Source organism: Petaurus breviceps, unplaced genomic scaffold (assembly GCF_028583685.1).
Source record: "Petaurus breviceps papuanus isolate PSGF00001 unplaced genomic scaffold, PetGlider_PUasm1.0 90847, whole genome shotgun sequence".
In the NCBI taxonomy this organism is placed as follows: Eukaryota; Metazoa; Chordata; class Mammalia; order Diprotodontia; family Petauridae; genus Petaurus; species Petaurus breviceps.
The window spans coordinates 17691915-17702175 of NW_027187360.1; the positions used below are offsets into that span (position 1 = coordinate 17691915).

General features: G+C 39.2%; 1 pseudogene; it reads left to right on the top strand.

The window, feature by feature from the left end:
* Positions 1–6762: 6762 nt before the first annotated feature.
* LOC138149328 (polycomb group RING finger protein 2-like) lies at positions 6763–9070 on the top strand (annotated as a pseudogene).
* Positions 9071–10261: the final 1191 nt, after the last annotated feature.

Sequence of the window (10261 nt, forward strand, 5' to 3'; positions counted from 1 at the left end):
TGGACAGTGATGAAACTTATTGTTTTTTGTTTTGTTTTTTTATAAATGTATTTTAAAACTTTATTTTGTACTTACAGATGAAGAGCTCTATGACACGCATATATGCAGGCTATATATGTATATATGTATGTGTGTATAAGTGTGTATATACATGAAGCTGGAAGTGGACGGTATTATTTATTTGCTTATTTATTTATCAGTAATCTTGTTAATATTCAAGATTTCAATGGAAAAGAGGCTTGCTACTCTTCAGATCATTAGTTAACATTATTTTTGGCTGCTTTCTTCAGTAGTGGGGATGGTTTTGCATTGATCTCTCCCCACTACCTCCCATGGATCACTTTGGAATAAGGTTACACTTTGGTGAGACAGATGGATTGAGTTGAATGATTTACTACGAAACCTAGTTAAGCAGATTGTTCTATAGAGGTATTAAATCCATAATTATGGGATTAGTAGCTCTAAAGTACTATATATGTCTTAATGTAGAATACAAATACATAGCAAATGTGTCCCCATATGTAAATTGATATGTAGGTATAGATTTGGACCTATGATTTTAGGGGTGTGGGGAACTTTTGTGGAAATTCATTCCACCAAAGCATATTGGCTGCTGGTCTACAACTTGTAGCTGTAAGAGAGTTGGCCATAGCACAGAAAGTTTAAGGTCATGGTCAAACAGCAAATGTTTAGAGTCAGAGCATAAACCTAGGTCTTCTTGAATCCAAGGTTTAATCTCTATCCACTGTGTAATACTGCCCCTCTCTGGAGGCAAAATATCCTAAAAATGCTTTAATTTGTTAGTACATCCAGGTTCTCATTGGTGGGGTACTTTCTTCACTAATACAGGTCAAAATCCTTCTTCGCCTTTACAATGCACTGATTAATAATTTGTGGATACTAGATCAATACTAGGATTTTGTATCTCTTTACTTTTGCTACTCGAAATACTCAGGTGGCATGGTGGCTAAAATTCTGGGTCTAGATTTAGGAAGACCTGAGTTCAAATTTGACCACAGAAACTTGTTGGTTATGTGACCCTGGGCAAGTCACTTAAGCTACATTTGCTTCAGTTTCCCCAATAGTAAAGGGATAATACCTCACAAGGCTGTTGTGATAATTAAATGAAACTATATTTGTAAAGTGCTTAGCACAGTGCCTGGCACATAAGAGATACGATATAAATATTTGTTCCTTTCCTTTCCTCATCTTTAGTGGTGTCTATTTTATTCAACCTTGAAGGCTCATTTCATCACTTTAATGTTTCAGGATGTTCATACCCACCAGACATCTTTCTGTTGTTTCAGTCCCTGGTAATTATTGATCCTTCTAAAATCCTGGTCTTCAACAATTTTTAGCCCTATATTATCACCAGGAGAAAATTGCTATTTAAAAAATCTGCAATCAACTCTAAAATACATTCCATTCATTTATTGAGACAGATTTTTAACTTACGTATCACCCTTCCATAGTTTTATCTGAATGGTATACTCCATTCTGGGAAAAGAGATGAACAAAAGAAAAGTGGGGCCATGTTTTTTTTATTTCTTTTATAGATTTTTTTAAGGGATAAAACAAATTATAATGCCACAGGAATTTCATTTTCCATATATTTTCAGGAAGTTTCTCAGCAGATGTAAAAACTATACCCATGATAAGATCAGACATAGAAGCACAATTTAAACTGAGTCAAATATAATCTGATTTATTATACTGATCCCATAGACCACAGCATTTATTAATAAACTGTCTTGGAGGGAAACCCAAGTTAACATTTCAAAACTTATCCCAGTGTGTATCTTTAGCCATATATCTTAGGACATTAAAAATTCCCTACAGCACCTGGAACTGCAAATTTACTTTTCAGAACATTGGATAATATCAAGTTTGGGGTGCCTTCCTATATGGGTGAAGTTGTGGATCCCACATATTGTCCAGGGCAAAAAAGAAAAAAAATGAAAATGGTAAGAAGCATACTTTGGACTTCCCTGTGGATGTTGGCTTCCAATGGTAGGGGTTATCTTCCCACATCATCAAAGTAGTTAGAGCCAGGGGCAGCAAAGATAGATGGATTTCATTAAAATGCATCCCCATTACATTCATGTGTGTGCTCTGGAACAACCATTTCAGAGAAAAGTCTCTGCTGCAAATAGTTATGATATACTCTGTAATCTGTGTAATTGTTCCCTGCTATCATTTATAGGGATTTAATCTATTTTTAAAACAGCTCAGTTAGACATTGACATTAAGCACAATGTTCAGTTCTGTAAAATTGTGCAATTGATTTTAACATATTTAGTAATTGATTCATCACCATACAACATAGCATAATTTTCTAATCTCACTTGCTTCGGTTGAGGTAGCTTAGACATGCTTCACTGCAAAAGCAAGAATAAGAGTGAAGGGGAAGAAACGTTTTCTTCCTGTTTAAATACTTCCTTCTTTAACTTCTCATTTAAAAGGTCTGTGGCTTTAGTATATCAACTTTTGCCATTACTGTACTTAAAAACTGAATGGTAGCATGGAAAGGTACTTCTCATGGGCAAATCCTGCTTTTTCACCTATCACATTTATCTTTTATATTTCAACCTGTGTCATTCACTCTGTACATTGTTGGAGTAACAGTAGATTGCATCTAAACAACATTTGGGAAACTGATCACAAGACTAGCACTTTGAATCAGAGAAATGTGACAAGAAAACATAGAGTGAAATCTTAAGAGCCCTTGCAGCTTGAGGATTTTTTCCTTCACTCCCCCCAATGCTTTTTTTTTTTGGTTATAATTTTTACCCACTTAATAGTATATTATATTATTTTTCCAATTACATGTAAAGATAGTTATCAATATTCACTTTTATAAGATTTTTAGTTCCAAGCAGCTAAAGGTTTCTGGGCATTCATCTCACCTAACTTCCTACCATGAAGGAAAGGAATGTCTAGTCTAGCCATGACAGGTGGTGATTCAAAATCTACATTTGGTAGCTCTTTCTAATAGTCTATCCCTTTATGGTCAAGAACATCACTAGAAGGATGTTGGTATTGAAAGAAAATCATGATATCCTTGAGTCTCCAAAGAATTAATGAAGAAGATTGCCCAAAATCAATGGAGAGGACAATTTTGGACATAAGCAGACTGGAATACATTGTAAGTGAGGAATTACATAGGAAAAGTGGTGGTATAAATGAAGTTATTAAAGAAGATGCCATAACATGGAAGCAAATTGTATTTAAGTGACGAAGGGCTATGCAAAGTCGCCAGCCTCACTGTTTCCTGCAAAGTCATCTGGGTCCAGTGGCAAGATATAGGTCAGGATGACTGGAGATGGCCCTGGATGCCATGGGAGACCTTAGCTGTTTTAAGCTAAGGTTTTTAACAAGTCTCATTTTGAGGCAACATCCATTCGGTGATTAAAGCCAGTTCAGAAATGAGGCAGAAAATGAAAAAAGGCATAACACCACCCAAAACACCAATATAATAATAATAAATGATATTTTATAGGTATCATTATCCCTGTTCTACCTGTTAAGATAAGTGAGATTCAGAAAGTCTACCTGATTGTCGGTGATCATACAGCTATTAATTAACAGAGGTCAGATTTGAACCCAGGTCTTTCTGACAGTGAGTCCAATGTTCATTATGCCATACACAGCAAATAGTTTGTGTGCTATGTTGGTACCTATGCAAAGGCAGGAGACTTTGAAGAAGATGCCAGAATATTGAATGACCTCCCTGTGCAGAACTTATGAGAGTTCACAAATAAGATTCATAGAGGACTACAGGGATGGATTATGAACTGAATCATTAAATAAAATGCCCACATTGATGATATCACAGATCCACTAAAGTATCAAAATAGGATCAATAACACACATATACTGTGTATATAGGTTTTCCTTCCCACATCCCAGTCATTTGGGGCTTGACAATTGGATTGAGCTTCTTCCTGGTTGTAGAGGCCTAAACAAGGGTTTCCAGTTATCTCTGATACTGATAATATTATCATAATATGTTTGTAAATCATGCATGTTTCATATAATATGCATTGTAATTAATATTGGTATTAATTGGTCAGTCTGATTTATGCATATAGACATGACTCACACTGAGATGCACACTCATTTAATCTTGCCATAGTCAAGTCTTTTGTAAGATTTCATTTAATTGAATATATTCAAATCATGGAATTGTAGACTAGGTTGGTGGGAACATAATTCATACAACTTTACTTATGCAATAATCACTTCTACAATATCCTGGATAAAAGGGCATCAAAGTTCTGCTTGAAAACTTTGACTTAGGAAGAATCCCTTACCCCACACCCCAAATAGTCCATTCAACTTTTGACAGCTCCTATTTTTAAGACATTTTTTCCTCTGATTTTGAACAAAAATTCACCTCTTGGCATCTTTCCCCCACAAATAACCATTCTTCTCTCTGGAAACAAGTAGAACATGTTTAGGCCTTCTGCATGATAATTTTTTTCAAATTCATGGAAGATATTAAACAGTGCTCCATACCCTGATCCTCACATGTCTTTTGTTTTCTTCTCCATGCTAAACATGAATATTTTCTTTAATCCTAGTATAATATAGGTAACTAGGTTGCACAATGGGTAGAGTACAGGGACATGGATTTGGGAAGACACGTTCAAATCCTTTCTTAGACACTACGTATTATGTCAGTGACTCTGACTTAACTTGTCCATATGTCAATTTTCTCAATTGTAAAATAGAGGTCATAAATACACCGACTTCACAGGTTTGTTGTGAGAATAAATGAGCTCTATGCTAAGTATTTGAATAAGCCTTAAAGTCCTATATAAATGCAAGTTTTCATTATTATTATTATTATTAATAGTAGTAGTAGTAGTAGCAGCAGCAGTAGTGTTCTCATTGATCTCCCCTATACTCCCCTTCTCCAGAGGCAATCCAGTTTGTCAATGCCCTTTACAAATTGTGTGTGCAAAAAAAGGTAACATACTTTTCCAGATGGATCTGACTAATGTAGAGTGCCATGGGACTATCACCTCCCATGAACTCAGTGCTATGCTTCTCTAAAAGTAGTCTAAGAAAGTATTAGTCAAATTGTTCAGCAACAATAATTGTCTTTCACACTCATTCATACCAACTTTGATACTAAAATGAATACTCAGATCTGATTTGTAGTCTTTTTTCATGTACAGTTAAAATACATGTAAACTTGTGACAAAGGACAGGCTTTTCATAATCCAGGGAGTCAGAGTCTAAATGAGGGTCATTTCCATTAGACCTAGATGAAGCCCTAAAGGAAAATTGAATTTGTAGCCCCAACATTGTCTGAACCCAGTCATTTGATTGGAAAGAAAAGAGTGTGGTGTCTTTAAAATAAGAATTTCTTATCCCCCAGTAAGATAACAGATTCCTTAACCTGACTTGTTAAAAAAAAAAAAAACATGTTGACCATACCTTTAAAAATGTCACATGTTGGGGCGGCCAGGTGGCTCAGCAAGTAAGAGCACTGGCTCCAGTGTCGGGATGAACTGGATCAAATCTGGGCTCAGATACTTAGCACTACACCCAGTAGTAACTGGCCGTGTAACCTTGAGCAAGTTACTTAACCCTGATTGCTTAAAAAAAATGTGACATGTTTATCAAAAGCATATTAATTGGTTCATGTACCTTGGAAATAATTTTCCACCTGAAAATTTTTGTAATCATCTATAGAGTAGTGAAAAGAGTGGTGAATTTGGAATCTGAAGGCCTGGGTTTGATTCTGGGATGAGCTACTTCCTAACTCTGTGATCTTAGGCAAGGCATTTAGTTCCTACTGAGCCTCAGTTTTTTTCATCTGTAAAATGAGGAGGTTGGCCTAGATAATTTCTAAGCTCCCTACCTGGGCTCAATTCTATGATTTTCTGTATTTCCTCTGACTTTGTGTTCTGTCTTTGTTAGGGAAATTTAATTCATATTCATTCTGTTATTGCTCTTATCTAGTACTGGAGGCCCACTTGTGCCTTCCAGACACATACTCTTCTTGCAGAGAAAACAGTAAGCTGAGAAATTTGTCATTCAAAAGTAGAAACCAGATGGACTTTCTCTTCATCTCTTTCTCATACTGATAGGGTGAGGTGAGAGTAGGACTAAGACACAGAGCAGGTGACATCATCTGCCAAAAATTCACACAGACCAAGTTCCCACACACCTGCTGGTACTTTTGAGCCTAGCCTTTACACACACTATTGCACATGCTCTCCAACCTTCAGAAACTCCCCCATTCTGCCTCTCCCATACTAACATTTGCTCCTCTTACTCTAAGCAAAAAAAAAAAAACAAAGCAAAAAAAAAAAAAAAACTAAACTAAAAAAATCTTGCAAAGACTTCCAAGATTCCAGAGGTTCACCACAGGAACAGACTTGCTGATTTCAAACTTTTTTTTTTCCTTTCTCTCTCTGTCTCTCTCTGTCTCTCTCTCTGTCTGTCTCTGTCTCTCTGTCTGTCTCTGTCTGTCTCTGTCTCTCTCTCTGCCTCTCTGTCTCTGTCTCTGTCTCTCTGCCTCTCTCTGTCTTTCTGTCTCTCTGCCTCTCTCTCTCTCTCTCTGTCTCTGTCTCTCTCTGTCTCTCTGTCTCTGTCTCTCTGTCTCTCTCTGTCTCTGTCTCTGTCTCTCTGTCTCTTTGTCTCTCTCTGTCTCTGTCTCTCTCTCTCTCTCTGTCTCTCTCTCTCTCTGTCTCTGTCTCTCTCTCTCTTTCTCTCTGTTTTTGTCTCTGTCTCTCTGTTAGACTTTGTATGTGGGGTGAATAACCAGTTCAATTTCCAATTCAGCCAACAATTGTTAGTTTTTCCTTTTGTTTTAAGATAGGTTAGTGATCTCCCCTTCAGCAACTGGAGGGGAAGGTTCAGCACCCACTCCCTCATCTCTTCCCTATAACCCTGCCCCCCCTTTCCCATGACTCATCAGACCCAGATCCAGGATACTATTCCCTCGCCTTTACCACAGCATTGTACATCATACACCTCAGATTAAGATCATAGAAATAACCGCCATCTCATGTGTGCCCTCTGTCGGGGATATTTCATCAATGCCATCACCAAAGTAGAATGTCTGCATTCCTTCTGCAAAACATGCATTGTCTGATACCTGGAGACCAACAAGTACTGTCATGTGTGACATCCATAAAATATGTCACTGCTGAGCATCAGGTCAGAAAAAAAATTTCAAGAAGTGATATATAAACTAGTCACTGGAATTTTTAAAGATGATTTGAAACCTCAGTGAGATTTCTATGCAGCCTACTCTCTCACCAAAGACCCCAGTGGTTCCAAAGAAGACTGTGTGAGGTCCTTCCTAGAACAGGAGAAGTAGGCCCTGAGTGGTGAGGGATTCGTTAGCTTCTCTGTTGAATTTTATGAGGATGTCAGATACAGGTAAGAGAAGATGAGTACCTTGGAGAAGGATGATGAAGACATGGAGGAAATGGGTATGGTTCTTGTGATGCCCAGCAGCAAGGATGGTCATGCATCTTGCCAAGTTTCTCCACAAGAAGATGGATATAGGGAGAAGCAGGAAAATTTCATGTCCTCCCTGCATAAACACCTCAAATACCTATAAAAATTACTCTGAACAAACTCTAGGACTACAGAACCCACAAAGTGACAGAGAGAAACAAATCTCCCACTGAAGGCAGCCTGGTAGGCTGGCAGGAAGGGTCCATCACAGAGAGGTGGGAGCTAAGCCCAGGCCTGCATGAGCACCAGTTTTAGCCCCAGGGCATCCCATCTAGCCCCTGCTGGAGGGTCTTTGGGATCACCAGCAGCTGTGACAATTTCCAGAAATATCAACCCATAAATGCCAAAGACAAAGTAAACAGTCAGTGAAGAACTGCTAGAACTGTGGGGACGGAGTATGGTCCAGCCTTTGCCCCCTGGAGGGAGAAGCAACTGAGATGTGGTGGCTCCTGCCACATGGCTACTTCAGAATTCTTGGCCTGCACATTGTAGGGGGACCAAGTGACCATCCTGAGGGGTAATTGCTCTTGCTTTAACCTGCTTGGATTGGGTATCTTACTGAAAAGTAAGGGGGAAGGGGATGAGAGGGGGCATGATGGAGGGTAGGGCAGGTTGGGGGGGAGGGAAGTTGGAAGCACACACTTTTGAAAAGAGACAGGGTCAAAGTAGAGAATAGACCAAGTTGGGGGTGGGATAGGAAGGAGCAAAGTATAGTCAGTCTTTCACAGTATATCCACTATGGAAATGTTCTGTGTAGCTACACATGTAAAACCTATCTTGAATTGTTTATCATCCCGGTAAGGGTGGGTGACAAGGGAGGAAGGGAAAGAATCTGGAATTCAAAGTTTTAAAATCAAATGTTTAAAAAAATATTATTTTTTAATGCAACAGAGAAATGAAATATACAGGCACTGGGGTATAGAGATCCATCTTGCCCTACTGGAAAGTCAGAGGGGAAATGGTGGAGGATATAGGAGAGAGCAAATTAGGGGAGGGGGTATACAGTGGCATCACTATTTTGGGGTGATGGGTAGGGGAAAGACAGGGAGAAAATTTGTAACTCAAAATCTTGTGGAAATGAATGATGTAAACTAAAACTAAAAATAAAATCTAAAAATAAAACCCCCCAAAACAGAAGATGAATGTGCCCAGGAAATATAAAGTGGAGGTGTTTTATGAGGATGTACCTCTTAAGGAGTAGTGTACACACATGGGTATTGTCTGCATTTACCCTTGGAGATGGAATGGCCCTCTCCCCCTCATGTACTGAGTTCAGTCAGCCTGTAAGCAGCCCCCACTGCTTACTGCATCCCCTCCTTCAGAAGGCACCAACAGCAGCAGGGCATACGAGTGTGAGTTGGTCAGCACCAACACCAATCCCACCATCCTGTCTATCACCTCTTCCTCCTTCTCCAGTCCTGCAACTCCCTCTCAGTGTTCCCCCAGCTCCTATGGGTCTACCACTATCCACCCAGCTTCACCCAAACCCACATCTGCACCAGGGGGCACTGTCACCAATGTCAGCACCTTGGAATGCCTGCAGATACTGCTACATACCAGCAGGGGGCGAAAGGTGACTTCCAATTGAAGCCCAGGACAACCAGCTCCCCCAAAACCAAAGTGCTAGGGTTTTCCACCACCCTATTTGTGCAGCCTCATTTATCTTCCCATCCCCCTTTTTCTTGACATCCCCTATTATCTCCTTGGCCCAAGCTTCCTGGGGGGGGGAGTTTGTTTTACAAACAAATAAATAAGCAACTAAGCAGCTTAATTTAAAAAATTGCAGGAAACAAACCACATGTGTGCATTTGTGGATGTGTTTAGGTTTTCTTCTTTCATTAAAAAAAATAGTCAATTTATTTTTAGTTTTCAACATTCATTTCTATAAGACTTTGAGTTTCAAAATTACTCCCCATTTCTTCCCTTCCCCCATCCCAAGATTGCATGCTTTCTGATTACCCCTTCTCCCAGTCTTCCCTGTCTTCTATCACCACACTCCTTGTCCCCTTCCTCCTTACTTTTTTTTGGAAGGAAAACAGGGCAATTGGGGTTAAAAGACTTGCCCAACGTCACCCAGCTCATAAGTGTTAAGTATCTGAAGCTGGATTTGAACTCAGGTCCTCCTGACTCCAGAGCTGGTGCTTTATTCACTGCACCACTTAGCCACCACCTAGCCACCCCGTCCCCTTAATTTTATTGTAGGATAAGATAGATTTCTATACTCCAATGCCTATATTGAGAAGGTAAGCCCTTCAATATAAGTTATACATGTGTAGTTATGCAATACCCTTCCATAATATTCATGTTAGGAAAGACTAACTACATTTCCCTCCATCCTTTCGCACTCCCCATTTATTCTATTTTTCTCCTTTAAGAAAGTCACTTTTCAAAAGTGTTTGCTTCTGACTCCACCCTCCCTCAATATGCCCACCTTCCTATCATCTCTCCCTCCCTTTTATACCCTGCCCCCTATTTTTTTTATAGGATAAGACACCCAATTGGCTGGATTTGTTATTCACTCCCTAAGTCCAATCCCCCAGAGTAAGGTTCATTCATTCCCTTTCATCTCCCACCTCTTCTCCTCCATTGTAAAAGCTTTTTCTTGCCTCTTTTATGTAAGATAATTTACCCCATTCTATATCTCCCTTTCTCCTTCTCCCAATGTATTCCTCTCTCAACCCTTAATTTTATTTTTTAGATATCACCCCTTCATATTCAACTCATCCTGTGCCCTCTCTCTCTCTCTCTCTCTCTCTCTCTCTCTCTCTCTCTCTCTCTC